Source organism: Lepisosteus oculatus, chromosome 6 (genome assembly GCF_040954835.1).
Source record: "Lepisosteus oculatus isolate fLepOcu1 chromosome 6, fLepOcu1.hap2, whole genome shotgun sequence".
Taxonomy (NCBI): Eukaryota; Metazoa; Chordata; class Actinopteri; order Semionotiformes; family Lepisosteidae; genus Lepisosteus; species Lepisosteus oculatus.
The window spans coordinates 12,333,244-12,350,720 of record NC_090701.1 but is presented as its reverse complement, the minus strand read 5'-3'; the positions used below and the strand labels follow the sequence as shown (position 1 = coordinate 12,350,720).

The 17,477-nt window shown below is 41.1% G+C and overlaps 1 protein-coding gene across 4 annotated transcripts in view; it reads right to left on the bottom strand.

The window, feature by feature from the left end:
* Positions 1 to 16,689, bottom strand: part of LOC102682783 (dnaJ homolog subfamily B member 6) — a 48,018-nt gene extending 31,329 nt beyond the window's left edge. The window contains exons 1-2 of one of the 4 annotated variants that reach the window (XM_015354821.2): positions 3,468 to 3,892; positions 2,820 to 2,881 (exon numbers count right to left, since the gene is read on the bottom strand). The gene's annotated coding sequence lies outside the window, so the exon portion shown is untranslated. Of the gene's footprint in view, positions 1 to 2,819; positions 2,882 to 3,467; positions 3,893 to 5,158; positions 5,256 to 16,543 lie in introns of those variants that run through there. The other 3 variants (XM_006634434.3, XM_069190991.1, XM_015354820.2) reach the window with 3 other exon arrangements.
* Between the last annotated feature and the right edge of the window lie 788 nt (positions 16,690 to 17,477).

Below are 17,477 nucleotides of genomic sequence, written 5' to 3'. Positions count from 1 at the left end.
TCTCCTTCATTATATCATCACTCATAAACGGACTGACTTGACCTGCTCAGTGAAAGGCAGCACTTGCAGTCAAAATCATTCAATAGTTATAACTCGTCACAAAGTGTTCACGCTACAATGTCTGTGAAGTGATAAGTGTAAGTTTAAGTAATCCCCCCAAAATGTTGTAAGGATAGGAATGGTAACGTTAACATTAGCACCAGTGAAGAGACCACCGGCCATATGGAAGACGACTACATTTTAAGCAGTTTAATCTGCCATCGGGACAGAGGCCAGTTTCAGCATTTCAAATGCTGCAGCAGAAACAGCTGGCAATGGGCACTTTCCTTATTTGCTAAAAAATATAATTCCAGTTGATCGATTTATGTAGACCGTTGGATCTAGCAAGTCAACATCAATTTTAGTTTAAGCATCCCTTTTTACACGAAGACAGGTACAAGACAGACCTACAGTATTATTACTACAGAGCTGAAGAAAGAGGAACTTGGTGAGTCAACATACAGGGAGAAGGAAGAAAAACACCCCAAGTCAAAGAAACTTCTAACCAATTACTAAGCTTTCAAATAGTTTAATGTGGGGAAACTTCGGCCAAGAGCAAGGCCTATTTTTGTAATGACGGTTTGAATCTATACTGCTGAATACAGTTTGAATCTATACAATTTCAGGAGATAAACAATGTAGAGCCAGATTACCCACTATTTTAACTGTAAAATGCACACTTTACATCAGACATGTTGAGATGCAAAATAAATGTACAGAGCACAGCAATGGACCCTACCCTTCTGTGGTCCGTTAATCCAAATTGTCACTTCTTAAAAATGAATCAAGTTTCTGGGAACATTAAAACAGTGGTATCCCACTAATAAGGTTCTCTGTTTTACTGTAAGCATCTATCAGGTCCTTAAAGGGGTATGTAATTGTGTTATTTTTGTATATCACTAGTAACTAATGTTGACATCATTGATACCAGAAATTACACTAAACTAAAATGGTTTATTATTGCTCAACTTTAGCTAAAGATGCCCATCAATCAGTTATCTGCAAACTCTTCAGCGTTTACCCCACAGTGTCAACCAGATCGGTGTTCACCAGATCTGTTCTCTCCTAAACAAGTACATATTTTAATTTCGTGCATTGACCAAAATGAGCTTTCGACAAATATTAGCATCTGCAAAAGGTAGCCTAAATTTAAGTAGAAATTGGTGCTTTCATGAAGGGTAACAAGAATCTCAACGCTCAATTTAAGTCGGCCTTTCGAAAGTCTAAAATGCATTCAATGAAGCATAAAACAAAACTGTAAATATTGAGGAATGGCAAAACTGTACTAGTTATCAAAAGAGATCACCAAGCAGCCCAGCTCCAACAGCAAGCTATAATAAGGCAATTCGGTGTTGAGTTCTACAGCTGCATAGTGTAGGTTTCTAGAAAATAATGAGTAATGTCTTTACTAAGCAACATTCTGTCTCTATTCAACAGCCTGGCCCTTGTGTCAAACACAAAATGGGGTCTTCACTAGTTGTTCTACTACTAATTGATAGACTCAGAAGTATTGTAAAAGTATGGGAAACACTACTGATTCTTAAGTTCGTTGGAGTGATTTTGTTAATGCCTTTGAGAAAACTGGTGCCTCTTGTAGTCAGGAGACACAACCTTTGACAGGATGACCAACGTGTAATACAAACCCTGGCTTCTACACTATCAAGGGAAAAAAAAACTTTCTGAGTTTATTTTGTCAACATACAGTAGTTTTAGCTGTAACAGTGAGTGATATCACAGCTGAAGAGATACAGATTATGAAACCGCATAGAAAAGGAGACCGTGACCAAGGGGCCATGTGCAATTTTGTGCTGAAAATGCTGCAGAAGTTTATCTTTACGCGTCTGTGGTCTTAGTAAGTGTCCCCCATTAATCTCAAACTACCATCCATTTGTTAATGCTGGAAAAAGCATTACAAAAAACAGTAACAAAGATAAACTACTTTCATGCACCTTGGACTTTACTTAGCCAAATCTTCCTAGATTTATTGCACTCTCCACTAGCTCTTTTGTTTTCAAAACGTCTCATTTTCATAGCACTGCTTTGCCAGTTTCTTAGTGAAAGTGCCCATGCTGTTTATGTTACATGTTGTTCCTCTTAAAGTTACATTTTGAATCTGTGCTGGCATCATCCTGTGTAAAACCCTTATGGAACATCGGAGGGGGTGAGCCAATGAGCAATACTCTACCCCTCATGGCTCCCAGTGCTGGAATCAGTGTGGAGTATCTTGCCAAGAGTCAACAGATGTACATTAAGACTCCCATTGCATAGGTAAAGATCAAGGTTTCAAACTACAGTTCTTGCCTAACACAACACAAGGTACAATAATAATAATAATAATGAGAATTCTTACACTTGTATAGCACTTTTCTTGACACTCCACTCAAAGCACTTTACAGGTAATGTGCAGCCCCCACCTCGATGATGTGACAGCAGCCATAGTGCACCAGTAAACTTACAACACATTAGCTAGTAATGGGGAGGAGAAAAGAATAATAAACCCAATTCATAGATGGGAATGACATGACACTAGGGTAATGCCCCTACTCTTTGAGAAATACCCTGTGATTTTTAATGACTACAGAGAGTCAGGACCTTAGCTTTACGTCTCATTTGAAGGACAGCGCCTTTTTTTACAGTATAGTATACACCCTGTCACGATACTGGGGCATTAGGACCCACACACACACCACAGGGTGAGAGCCCCCTACTGGCCCCATCTAACACCTTTTCCAGCAGCAACCTTAAGTTTTTCCCAGGAGGTCTCCCATCCATGTACTGACCAGGCTCACACCAGCTGAGCTTCAGTGGGTTGCCAGTTGCGAATTGCAGGGTGATGATATAGCTGTTGATAAAAGGTACTGTATAAGACGAGCCTGTTACCTTATTTGAGGACGTGTTGAGGATTTTGCAGACTCGTGTAGAATAAAAAACATTAAAACAATACATTTTCTAATAAATCAGTACAGTCAGCAGGCAATCAAACTGCAATTCAATAGGTCTCTTTGGTGCCCCTGTAGCTGTGCCATGACATTACCTTTATATGTAATTTGCACAAATAATCTGCATCTATTAAGTAGATTCACATAACTGATGACCTGCATTCTCCAATCAGGTTAAATTGGGTAATTTTATTGTTTTATACAGCATTTAAAGAAGATATGAACTAAGAATAAGTAAAAACCAAACTTCCAATAGCCTAATAATCTCTGACACATTAATGCAAACGTATCCTTCTAAGAAAAGCTAATATTGTACCCAGTATTTTATTTCCCCACTTATAATAACACAATATGTCACATTAAAGTAGCTAAGATGGCTAGAACACAAGCTAGGCAGAACAGTACATTTGAGATCTTTCAAGGGCGACTGAATAACTATTCACAGCCTGCACGGAGAAGACATCCATTTTATGAAGCTTGTAAACCTACCTTTAATATAAAGCCGAGACATCACAACTTTTTCCTTTTGCTTCTGGAAGTGTGCAGCCCAGAGTGAACTCGGAAGAAAAAATTCTAAAGCGATCAGCAACTAAGTCCACCCAGAACTGAGTTGTCTCCTGCTTTTAGCTATTTATATCGCCTTGGCAGCTCAGCGCCCTTTCCAATGTGCGGTATTTCATGCTGCTTCATACCCTTCTTGATCGGCGCTGACCTTATTCAGCGAGGCTGTTGAACAATACGCTTGGTCTTCTCACCGCTAGGTGTGAAAGTGAACCACAACAATGTTATCCATAAATCTGGCAGCAAAATTTATTTGTTTCAGACGGATACTCTAACATCTACTGCAGCTCCCAAAACGCAATGCCCACACCAGCCAGACTGTCCACCGCGCAGCTCTCACTGGTTTGACAGCTGAAGCACGGCTCTCTTTTGGCCTATACTGCCAAAAGAGCACAGGAAAATAATCTTCAGCTACATGAGCCTCCTGGGTTTGAAGGGCCCAATCACAGATCCTGTCGGCCCGACTCAGATCTCCATATTTCTAGCTTCTTACTCATCATGCCAAGAAAAGTGATGAAGCACATATGTGTAAAGGCCAGATATAAAAGGCCAGACATTCAAACACAGCTTTTAAGGGGGTGAATGTAATCCTCTAGTGCTATTTGATGTAAAATCATGAATTGCAATAACCCCAAATGATTTCGCGGCAAGGCATATAATTACACTAAGAACTTAGATTTCTAATAGCCATTCCGTTGCCTTGGCCACACAACTCCAGCAGCTTAGCCTCTGTGTAAAGCACTAGGAATGGAGCTTTAAGAGAGCTCACTGACGGGCAGCATGACCCATGTCATGAACGTAATCCAGGACAACCAAGCGGGGTGTCTGTCGGAAAACATCTGTATTTTCCAGTATGGTACTTACCAAGGGAGACCACCCTGACTAAAACTCTAAGGCGGAGGACGTTGGGTAATCACCCAAAACGCAACCAATCAATTGGGAAGCAGCAGGCGTTTCTAAAGGTAACGCACAGTTCCCTCTGCTCTGCTCCCCTCTCTCAATCGAACCCTGGCCATATGATATTATCGACCACATGGCAGCAACCACTGCAGCGCAAACTTTAATGTAAGATGCCAGGCAAAGAGACAACGAACCTGCGCGTAAACCCAATTCTACCCCCGATTTCTCTTTTTACCCCAAACATGTTCCAATGGATGTTTACTTGTCATTGAGAATGATTAAATACAAGACTGAGGTAAGAAATGATATAGCTGATTGTATATTTAACTTTAATGTTATCAATTCTGTGTAATCCCTAAATGATCAGTATCAAAATCAACCAATTGACATATTAATATATTATTAATATTAACCAACAATTCAAATCAATTATATGATATTATCATACATATATATTATATACATCATATATAATTATATACAATATAGATATCGATGATATTGTATATCCGTACACAGCAACTGGTTGTTATTCCATCCTATTGAGTCCAAATAGCCCTAAAGCACTCTCGCAGACCACTGTTACGATTTCTAATTGCCCAAGGAAATTAAACCATCACGCCACTAGATGTATATATTATATTATAAAAATAACCGACATTAGTACACCGCATGTAATTAAAAATCCATTTCATACAGAAAAGGAAGTTTTCACTCACTGTTACAGAAGAAATAACATCTAGCTACAGACCAGCACAGTCCGAGCCGAGCTGCCTTCACTCCTCCAGTCTGGCAGCAGAGGGAGACTCATGGGAGGAGGTATATTTGCCAAGGAAGGCCAGACTGTGACTCATGCTCGGGGGCTTGAGACTACAGACTGGCACTGGCCACAGCTTTAAATAGGACACGGATATCACCAGTATCGCAAAGAAAGCACAGCAAGGAATGTACTTTCTGCGCCAACTTGAAAAAAAAACGTTAGCATCTCTCCACCAATTCCGAGTCTTGCAGAGCCATTATCGAGAGCATTCTGACTGCCTCTATAACTGAACTGTTGGGTTTGGTCATGCGTCTGCCCACTCCAAAGGGGAACTGTAGGGTGTTCTCCGGTTTGCAGATAGGGTCATTGGCTGACATCTGCCCTCCACCGATGATCTGTATAGTTCCAGAGCAAAGAAGCAAACAGGAAAAAAATGAAGATAACCCCTCCCACCCAGGTATCCAGCTGTTTCATACTTCAGGAAGGTGCTACTTGTCTATTAAAACCAGAATCACTCTGTATTTGAAAAGCCTCTTCTCAAGAACTGTCTTTCTGATTAACCAGAATACCTAGTTACATGTGCACTTCCTATAATTGTGCACCCTTACGGAACCAAGGCAGTGACAGTTCTTTGTAAATTATTTTTCCTAAAAATGATCCATCTGTTTTTCACTTCAATATTGTTGGATACAAGATTTTATTAAAAGGTGAAAAGGGGTCTGGCATGATTTGTCTTGATTTCAGCCTTTACATCGACAACATTTTAATTAAGGTTGTGTAGACTTTTGATATCCACTTTATGTTCAGAGTTCACAGCAGGACAGAGTAAGTGTAGTAAACCATGACAACCAATAGTGCTGATTCAACATTCAATCGACTGATAGGGTGTCCTTTTGATAGAAGGCCATAACTTTTGCTTATGAAAAAACATTTCATTAAACATTCCCCTAAAGAAGCATTTTGTTCCTTACAAAGCTGTACAAAAAGGGTTTTTTCCTGTTTCAGAAAGTGTTAAATCGTAGAGCATGTGTAATTGTTTAGAAATGACTGAGAAAATTGATCCGCACACAGTTTTTCCCCCACACTAATAGCATGAATTTTACGTACCCGTTATTGCGCAGTATGTATTTTCAATGTCTAGCAACCAGTACAGACAAACAGCTACTGCATTCAGGGTCAGCTTTTACTAAAAAAAAAAAGTCAGTCTTTGTGGCAGGTGTTGCCTAGCAACTGGCCAATAAGTCAATAAACCAAGGTCCAATAGGAGAAAAGATGGGAAGGCTTTGTGAGACCAGAGAACTGATGATGCTGATGGTTTAGGTCTTCTAGCCTTCTCTCTAAATGACTGCACTAAACCAACGGGTTCAGAAAACCCAACTGAAATAACAGCTCTGGTCTGGGGATACCCTCTGTGCCGAATGGTATCCATTCAAGTAGTTCACGCTTTTTTTATTTGTCTTTATTTTGCCTCTGCTCCACTTGCTGCAGCTAGGAATTAGTAGCACTCCTGGATTTCCAAATCCCCCTTAAGTACAGTGTGGTTGCAAAAGACAGGTGCTTGGAAATTAAGTAACTGGGTCCATGTGAAACCAGAAGTAGATCAAAAAGCCATTGAGAGCTTGATAGGAGAGAAAAGTAAAATGATCAAGCTGGGATATTTGCTAAATCTCTGCAAATTACACATCTAGAGCAGAGTATTTCTTAAACAAAGGACTAAGTGCTGAAAAGGATTTTAAAACTAATTTCATTTACAAGTGGTTTTCAAGCACAAGACTTTAGTTCTTTGGTTCAGTTTCAAAGGCTAGAGTTAAGGGTTCCTTTTACTTTAAAAAAAGTGCTCAACAAAGAAAACACATAAGGTCAACGAAGCCTGAAAGGAAAACTACAGTGGACAATGTTTCTACTACCTAAAGAATAACCAGCAGTCTCTTTGCTAGGTAATCTAAAACAATATACTTTTGGCCATTTCTGCCTATATTACTATTCAATACTGATTAGTATCACAAGAATTTACGGTTTTCACAGTTTAAGAACAGAGAGCTGACAGGAAAAAAACCTGTACTATAACTGCCTTTTCAATAAATGCTAATATTTAATCAATAAACAAGAGGCTAAACTGCCATAGAACTCTGTATTCTATAAACTACACAAATATAAATAAGAGAATGTATAAAATTAAGATGGATTCCTAAAACAAACCCAATTGCAAACATGGGCTTTTGCACCCTCACTCACCCAATGAGACTGGGTGATTACAGAAAGTCAACTTGAAAAAACATTCCACTGCCTCTTCAAAACATCAGCTTTCAGTCATATCGGTTTCCACTGCAAACAGGCCAACTTACCATTACGCAGCCTCCTAAACTAAACCGACTCAAGGCTGCACGTGCAAGTTGCATTACTAATTGTGGAGCAAGTATTATTGTACCTTTATCAGAATTACAAGAACCGATCATAATAGACTTGGCTGCTTTTAATACCTTAAACTGGTACTTTAGAGTTATTTGGGTTATGGTGCTATAAAGACTTATTTGCAATAAAACTTACAAATGAGACATTTTCTTCTTCCAATCGTTTAAATAACATCTCCCCTTTGCTAGAATGATTCAAGGCAGATTTATTTATAATAATTCCCTACACGTACATAGTGCTTTTCTGGACACTCCACTCAAAGCTCTTTACAGGCAAAGGAGACTGCCAAACGAGGTGGCCTTGCGGTACTTTCACAGCACATTACGAGATTTGGAACCGTGACGGAAAGTCATGAGGGAATCGTGTAATTAGTCACTCCCTGCGATTGCTAGTCGCATGATTTGACACCCTCAAGGACAGAGAAGGCAGGGAGATTCAGCAACTGCGACTGTTAAATTTGACATGCTCTCGACTAGAAGTCAAGTCATGTCGAGTCCTGCAGTGCGGAAAAGGCTTAAGATTGCCATACAATCCTAAACAGCATGCCTTTGGAAGACCGGACATCCAGCAGGATGCCACTGTTAACATCAGGAAAACTAGCAAACTCCACAACAACTTAAGGTAGCAAGCCAAGTTGGAACTGATCCTGAAACCCTGGAGCTGTGAGGCAGCAGTGCCATTCGGAGAAACTCCCCAGTTTCCAGGCAAACTGATAAAGTGCTTGGCAGGTGTCTTTTGGGTTAAATAAAACAGCTTTAAAGAGTGAGTGACGTTCATGATGGTTATCTCGTGTGCGTGTGGGGGGGGGGGGGGCAGAACTGCACCATTTTCCAATGCATTCAACAGGATCGAGTCCTTGGCAAATAAATGGTGATTAAGAAACACTACATAGTGCCCTAACATCATATGGCACTGTAATGACTTTGATTAGAAAAACACGAAAGTAACTACATTTTTGTCCTGTATTACACTGCAACCTGAAGAACAATTTTAATTCCAGCTTATTGGCAATTTTTCTTCGTTCCTAACATATTTGAAAAGTACCAACGAAGTAGATCACACTTTGTATATAGCTGGGAAAAATATTTTAAAAAAAACTAACCCCGGGCACAGATCTTGCTGTGCACAATGAATGGGTCCTGTCCAGCCATTGGGACATTTACACATCAAAGGACCAAAATCAGAAAAGGCCCAGAAAACAGTAGAGCAATCAAAGCATCACAGGTTCTGAATTACAGCAAAGAAATGGAGACTTTGGTTTTCCATATTTTAAGTTTTAACATTGCGTGCTCTGTAGACCTTGTAGCTCCATTGGTGTGCAACAAACATAGCAATCTAAACAACTTTCAAAATTGCTATGTTAGCAGCTTTTTCTAACTTGGCAGGAGAACGGCCCTGTTTTTCTATATATGGGTGCATGGACTGAGAAAATAAGGAGCTGTAATGTTTCGTTCGAAATCAAGAACCTACAGCTGGCAGAGGCAAAACTCTGCATGCCAAGAGATGTATTGGCTTTGGCTAAAAATCGAAGGTATTTCATCCAGCTCATCTAATTAGAATAAAACGCTAAATGTTTATCGCAAATTTGCATGTTGCAAGATTCATAAATGAAGCTGAATAGCTCACTGAAGTACACTACACACTGTGCACAGCAGGAGATGAATCCCAGTGAGGGTGCAGATGATGAGGTATAGGGATTACTGCCGATAGTCTGATAGAGGGCACCAACCCCATTCCACACCTCTCTAATCTAGAGTTGCTTTGCATTATCACAGGAAACACTTTCAGGAAAAAAGAAGAAAAAGCAGCTCATCTAGGACTCCTTTTCCAGGGCCTAAAACCTATAGTGTAGCGTACGTGCGACACTGCCCTTCATTTTCCACACAAAATAACTAGACAGCAACTATTGTGAAATGTAGAAATTTACAAAAGGTAAAAGATAAACGATGGTCTCCGTCTTCCAACAGAAACCACATTATCTAAAGTATAAACGTAATCACAAGATGGCGGGTGCATTTCTCGCACAAGAACGGTAATAACATTTACACAGAGATTGACTTTTTAGTGGTATCAGCAAATTACATTTATAGGAATGTTTGGAAGGTCCTCCTGTTGCCTTTGAAACGTTAGCTGGCTGGTTTCTATGAGCCACTGTTCCAACTGTGGTGAGAACGTGCTGGGGACAATGTGTATCACAATATGGGGACGGACAACGCGAAACGGAGGAAAACATTGTAAACTCGGATCAGTCTGCCAGCTGTGCACAATTTCCGAAACACTGCCAGGAGACATCACTATATCTATGGAATGAAAAAATGAAAAGGGGGGTGGCGAGGAGTGGGAGGTGCTTTTCCGCTTTGCTCCAGCGAAGGCAGATTCTGACATTCCAATGATTTCAGGCAGTTCAAAGAGTCCCTGAGCAAGCGGGAGTGCATGACTGAACAGATCGGGATCCACGTGGTGCCCATCCCTGGCACAGGCCACTGGTTTTCCTTACAGAGCAGGTCAGTGTGTTCTAAAGAAACTATTCAAATGCAGTGAATCATGCACTACATTTAAAAATAAACTTAAAACACAAGTTATTTAGAGGGAACAACAAATCAAACAAGTTTGAAAGCACATCTTTCAAACAAGTTTTTGAAACAGTGCTTCAATGCCTTATGTTCCTGAAAAACAACACCAGAATACACATTCGAACTTTGTACAGTCTGTATAGTTTGAACATTAATATCAGTACTAATGTATTGGTGTTAGAAAAGTAAACTGTTGGTGCTGTACTTTAAGAAGCTCTACTTTAAAAGGCAGCTGTCTAATAGTGCTAGAAATGTAGAATCAAAAACTTCAATTCTGAAAAATCTTCTGTTGCTTTCTCTTGTTCTGTTTCAGCAGTATATGGGTGCCTGTCAGTTGTTGCAGATGCCAAACATTCAGCATCTGCAAGCTCACCTCTTCTCTCTTCCTGACCATTCAACCCCACCATGTCCCCTAAATCCCATTCTGTTTCAATTGTCAGGCACAGTCACAACAGCCGGCACGTCGCTATCAATGAGACAACACAAACCCTCCCTGTCTGAAGTGAGTCAAAAGTGAGGTACAGCAATGGTATTTTCTCCTAACAGATGTTTTTGCTTTGTTAAGCAAGTCATTTTCACATAATATTTTAATGGATTCCATTCAAAGTAAGCTCACCCACTTGACTATTTTACATTTTACATTTTTCTCAGGTAGAATGTTATCAAGTATATCCTCTCCTCATTAAAGTAAAATTTATTTGCAATATGGTTTTATTACACCATTTTAATGCAAAAAAAACATTCAAAAGTTAAGAGCCAACTACATTGGGAAACCATTGCTTTTTAAAAGGTACATTTTAACTGACTCTCTCAACTTATAACTTTAGACTACTGCGTGTTGCAGATAGAAGACTACTACGCGGTTATCAAAAACATTGCCCGTCACAAGGCATACAGTTTAGCACCAAGAATTCAAACATTTAAAAGTAAAGCTGAGCCATGGTTCTTACAACAAAACATGGACCAACTTGCCATCCAGTTTTCTCCCCCATGAGAGTGGAAACCAAAAACATTTTTGCAGTGACTAAGCTGCTCTCTCATTTTAATTTCAACCCAAAAAAATTCAGTTGCATCAAAGACTATTAAAATGTCAGACGAAAACCAATCTATCCAGTACAAGACATTCAAATGCCATCTAAATGACAGAACATTCATGTAGATCAGATCCAGCACGTGACATTCTAATAACATTAAAAGTCAATTTCCCCCAACTATTTTAAAAAACATAGCAAGCCTGGCCTTGAGGAGAAACGGTTATAAATCAACATTTTTTGCCTACCTTTTTTGTCCAGTGTTGAGAAAAGTTCAGGCTATGATGTGCTGTGAAGCAAGAGGTCTTCATTGTAGAAGAGTAATTTTTAATGTTCAAACATGTCATTAAATAAGACATCTGGTTGCCAGTGTATTGCAGGTAATTAAGAACAGCAAAGGAAAAGAAAAGCAAAAAAAAACGTTTAAGTATGTTCTCAGGCTAAATGTTAAAAACGCAAAAGCGTCCTCTCTTTATTTTTATTATGATTTACCCAAACTGACTTAAGAAGAATGAACTAAGATTAATCCAATCACAAACAATATAAAACAGTTTTTTTCTGCTTATTACACAAAACCGCTTTAATATTAAAGTTCACACTTTAAGCATTCTGTGAAACTTAAATCCCATATTAAAAAACAATAACGTCAAGAACAACCATTTCTGAATTCTGGCTACAGAGAACTCCAGGGGGACAAGCTGAAAATCTCCCTACAATCAGAGCCTCTCTGGTTGGTTTGTCATTTACCTACAATAAAAATAGCACTGGCCACTGACATCTAAAGAATGAACGGGAATGTTAGCAGACTGTAAAGAGCCGCAAACGAACCAGCGGTTTAAAATCCGCTAAAGCGCATTAAGAATGCATCATACATGTTGCATCCTGAAGTGGAGCACAAAGAATTGTACCGTGTGTGTGGTCTGTGGCAGATTGAAGCTGCCGAGCCTAATTACTTCGTTCTGAGAGCTGATTCACTTGGGCTGATAAATTGGCTAACGGACTGGCAGGAGGATTCAGGCACAAGGCTGATCTGTGACTGGGCAATCATACAATTAGCAACTCAGCTGGCAGCCCTGAAATGGGATGTGAAGTGCAGCCTAAATCAATCCTGGGTTTTGAGAATGAGCATCCACACGCACGTTTTGCACTACTTTTGTACTTTGAGCGCCACAATCAGAATAATGTCTTTCCTTTCAAACTCAACCAGTGAATAATCCAAGGGCTTGTGTGGCACCCCAACGCCACCGCACTGCAAGTTGGGGTTTCAATGCTTTTCAACCCACAATTTTTGCCAAACCGATTATCACTTAGACCTTGCAATAATTATAATAGTGACAGAGTAGGTTGAGCAAAAGCATAATCTTTCCTCACGATTTGCAGGCATGGATGTGTTAAGGTGGCTATAATATTTGCAGTGAGCACTGACTCCAGGACCAGGTTCATGCTAATAGATGAATAACGAAAGATGGCAGGGAGAGTGAACAGCTGGACAGGGCGGCAAGTGAAGTAATTAATCTACCAGTATGTTGATGGACTGGGGGAGGAAACCAGAGCACAGGGGTGCAGTGGATAGCATTACTGCCTCAGTTCAATTCCTGCCCTAGGACATTATCTGCTTGGAAAACTGACAGATGTTCTCTAGGTGTGAGACTGTGTCTGTGCGTCTGCCCTGTGTCCCAGTCTAAGTGTACCTTGCCTTGCACCCATTACTTGCTTGGGTCAGCTCCTTCTCCCCCTCAACACTGAGGTGGGAGAAATAGTGAGAAAATGGATGGGTGGACAATGGCTAGACCGCTGCAATGTTAAGCAAACACAGGCGTCCCCCGCTTTTTGCGGCTTCCGTCTATGCGAATGCGCTTTTACGCGACTGACCCCCTTAATGCAAAAAAAAATTCATTTTTACGGGATCTGTGGCGGTAGAGCAAATTCCCGCGAAACAAGCTATAGACCTGCTTCTTCCCGCCAAAGCCTGCCCAACGAGTCGCTCCTCTTTCAGTCACGCACTCGCCACCGCGGTTTGCGGGTCTGAGCTACTTATGCGGCGCGTTTGCCATTTCCATCTGTTCCTGCTATAGCTGCTGCTGTTATTTTGGAGTCAAAATCAGCACCCACATCTCGGTCCCCTGAGCCTTACGGTCTGCCTATTTTGGCGAGCATTGATTTATTTTTAGTTAGAATAATGTGTCAAATAACATTTACGTTAAGTTTAGTTTTAATTCCTAATGTATGTCAGCATGTATTTGTATGATCCAAATGCATTTGGAACACTACATTTAACACCGTTCCACACAACCCCTTTTTCCCCCCTGCAGGGTTAAGGTACCGCTGATGCGAGGTTTTCGTGGAATGTAACCTTCCCATAAAACGGGGGACGCCTGTACAAGTCCAGCCCCCCCTCATGTTAGCAAGACAGATAAGCAAGGTCAGTTCTGTACTTCAGGGCTCACTCGCTTATCTGCTTCCAACTCACAGTGTCCAGACAACGATACAACAGTACAGATAAGCAGTAGCCCACGCTAATGTCCACCAACCACTTGTGTAACATGTCCAACACATAATCCCTCGATCACAACGCATGGATTGTGACATCAAAACAGATGCCCCTGAACCAAAGGGATTCCCATCCCTAAAACTGCTGCTGCTGTTTTATTTAACTGGGATGCAAGTCTCAAGATCTTGCGTCAGGACAGAAAGTCTGTACATCACTGACAGAAGTCCAATTAGTTAATGTGATGTAAATGACAGTTCAGTGCAAACAGATCACATACCTTGTCTAAATTACATTTCTGTTTATTCAACAAATGTGCAATCTCAGAATTATACTTCTTAAGTCCATTTCTGCTGTTTCTCCAACATTTTTTTCAGCTTGTTTATAGTTAAGAAATTAAGTAATGCCTCTAAAAGGTAGCCTTAAACACAGGGAAAAAGGTTAAATACGTCATGACATTTTATAAATTATATATAATTAATGACCAAATAAAATAAAAGTTTCTGGGTTCACAATCCTCTTATCTTCCAGACAAGGAAAGAGCAGATCTGGTTTATTTCCTCATGTGACCACTCCATTAATCACGGTGCGCTTTATCATTTCATGAAGGCAGCTGGCCCAACACACAGATACAAAGGCCTCATCTCCAACAGTCCTGAATTACGCAAACAAGAGAGCATCATGCAGGTCAATACGCTGACTTTTAGACTATAGCCTTACTCCCCTGAAACCGAAAGTCTTGATGGAAGGTCCTTCTCTCACAATCCATCACACTGTATGATTTTATGTTAAAAGCGGGATAGGATTAGCGTTTGCAACTTTACCACCATCTTTAGAACTGGTGCAAGACAACCTATCTTTACACAACCAAAACTACCTCTCAAAGATACTGGCAAGCCAGCTACTTCATACGTAGCCAGCAAACTATCTAAGTGTCTATGTTAAAGACATTCAATACACTTTGAAGTGCTTGCTCCAGAAACCAAACACAGATCTCAGAAGCAACACTTTTCAAATGGCTTGAACAGAAATATACCATTTGCTAAGAAACTGTATCGCTGGGTCTCATGGCTGTGTGTGTAATATAGGCACCAGTAACAGCAGCTCTTTCCTAATAAAGCACAGAGGGGACTTTAGAAATGAATCCATAGATTGAGTGCAAACCTGTTGAAAAGTAACACATTTAAAGCACTGTAGCAATGGCTTTTCTGTGCCACATGCACAGGGTATTAAGTGGATTAAGAGGACATCCACAACCGGGAATGTATTCTGGTGTCAACCGCAGCTCACTAAAGCGTACTCCCTCATGCTAATACACGAGCAGACGTTATGAAAATCTTGAAATTTGCTTAAATCAACACAAATGTCCCCTACAGCTATTCAGGTTTTTTTTTTTTACTGTAGAAAAGTCCAAATAGTGACAGCTCAGCAGCAGTTTTACCTAATTTCACACGCGGTGTCAAAACTAGACCGGCACACACATTTTTCAAAAGGGCAGAAGTAACTCTTCCTCGCCCCGGATTCGCACGGAAAGCTCTCCCGGCGTCAGCAAAGGAAATGTTTACAAATCGAAAATAACAACAGCCCTAAAGCCAAAGAGGGAACTGAAAAGAAGAGCCACAAACCGAGGGCCGTGTCTCAGCATTTAACAAATCAGCCCATCACGAAAAGTTCAGGTGGATGCCACTCATTGGTGGTGGTGGAGGGGAGTCCCCATTACCTGTGAAGCGTTTTGAGTGGAGTGTCCAGAAAAGCGCTATATAAGTGTAACCAATTATTATTATTATTATTATTATTATAAGTCACAGACTGTAAACTACAGCCAGCCTCACGTGTACTCTGAGGAGAGGGAAGGAGAAAGTGCCCCATGGACGCAGGGGCAAGACTACCTTCATTTGAACCGGCTAATCCAGTCCAGGGACCAGGGCGACAGGGATACACGGTTCTCGGCGCCTGCCGGTGTGGACAGGGGGGGTCTTTAGTGGGGACGTCCCCACACTCATCCAGACACGCCTCGGTCTTCGGTGCGGATTGAAAACACCGGTGTACAAAGCCAACCGCAGGCGGGCCCAAGCCGTGTAGTACCTCCCGACACCGCTTGCCTCGCAAAACAAAAACACTGGTTACGTCCAGTTTTGCCTTTATGCCCCGCCGACATCCTAAGAGCGGCCCTGTCAACAGCGATAACATTGCTCACAGAGAGCAGCAGGTACTGGCGTTGGTCACTGGCCGCGGTGAGGGGCAGCGACACCAAAAACACAGTCACCCCGGGTCGACCCGGACCTGGGTTCACCCAGTGCGGTCCGTGCTGCGAGGTTTCTCTTTGAGAGGTGTTTTGCTCGAAATGGGGTTCCCAGCTCACGCACGTACTAAATCCAATACTCGCATCTAAGAGCAATTAAGGGACGACGCGACTCTTCAATCATGAAATACTTCACAGCAGAACCGGGGCGGCGGGGGGAGGGAGAGAGAGAGAGTGTCTACGAACCCACCATCCTCGTAATCAGGGGAGACCCCGTGTTTTGAGGGGGACACTTTCCTCACCACTATCCTGGAGGACAAAAGATCCTCCCCCCCCCGCCAATCTCTGCCGTTTTCACGCTTTCGGGGTTCTAGTCATACAGACTCCGGGGACCGACCCCCCCGGATGAACAACCCTCCCCCGATATCGCTGCGACACGCACGGGCATATATTTCTCTGGATCACATCTTAACCAGCTCGGCAAATGTATTCAGAGCACGCAGTATTTGCACTCTCCCTTCGCCATCCTCCACGACGTGCACTCACTACGCACAAACGCAACCGTCGGCGGTCAGGACAACATCAGACACAGACTCACCTCCCCGTTCGGCTACCAAGACCTCCCTTTTGTTGCTGTTGTTTTATACTGTATAGTGTACGTTTTGTACTCTAAAGGCGCCGCACAAGAGCAACTTCTGGTGCCCCTGCTTGTTCCTCGGCACTTGTAACGTCACTTCCTGCTACAGCCAAAGCCGCAAACTCTAATGGGGGGAGGAGGGGAATTTATCTTTGAAATGTTCTGGAAATTTGTGGTTGACGTGAACCGGCGTCTGCTTTGTCGTCTTTAATGTTGTGGTTAATAATATTTATTTTGCCAGATCCCTTCATACACAAAATACAAACGCGCTACCCACATAAAACCATTTCCAGAATGTTCTGTAGTAATCAAAATAGGACGGACGTGTACTGATGTTCTTACCTGTGGTATTTGTGAGGCATTTTGAGATTTTTGGATTAAGAGTATAGAAGAATTACCCTTTATACGTGTGCTTTAATTTGTGTGTTTCTTACGTAAAAAGTATAGCATATTGCAATTTGTGTGTATTACAGCACAACAGTATAGTATTGTGATACACTAGTGTAGTACTATACAATTTACTATAGTGCTCACTACAGTACGTTACTACAAGGCCTACACTATTACAGTCACGTTCTGTAATATGTTGTGTAGTACTATAGTTCTGTGCTTAATAACCACACAGGTTGATTCTTGCATTTGTAGATTGTTTTTCTTATCAAAGGATTGTGGATTGTAAATTGTAGAATTAATCTATATCGATGCCATAGGAATACCATGTATTATATACTGAATACACGTTATATACTTATATAACATGGGTATGTCATATATACTAATACTTTATAGTTTATGGACATAACAACTACTTGCATGGAATTAATCTATATCAATGCCATAGGAACACCATGTTTTATATACTGAATACACGTTATATATTATATAACATGGGTAT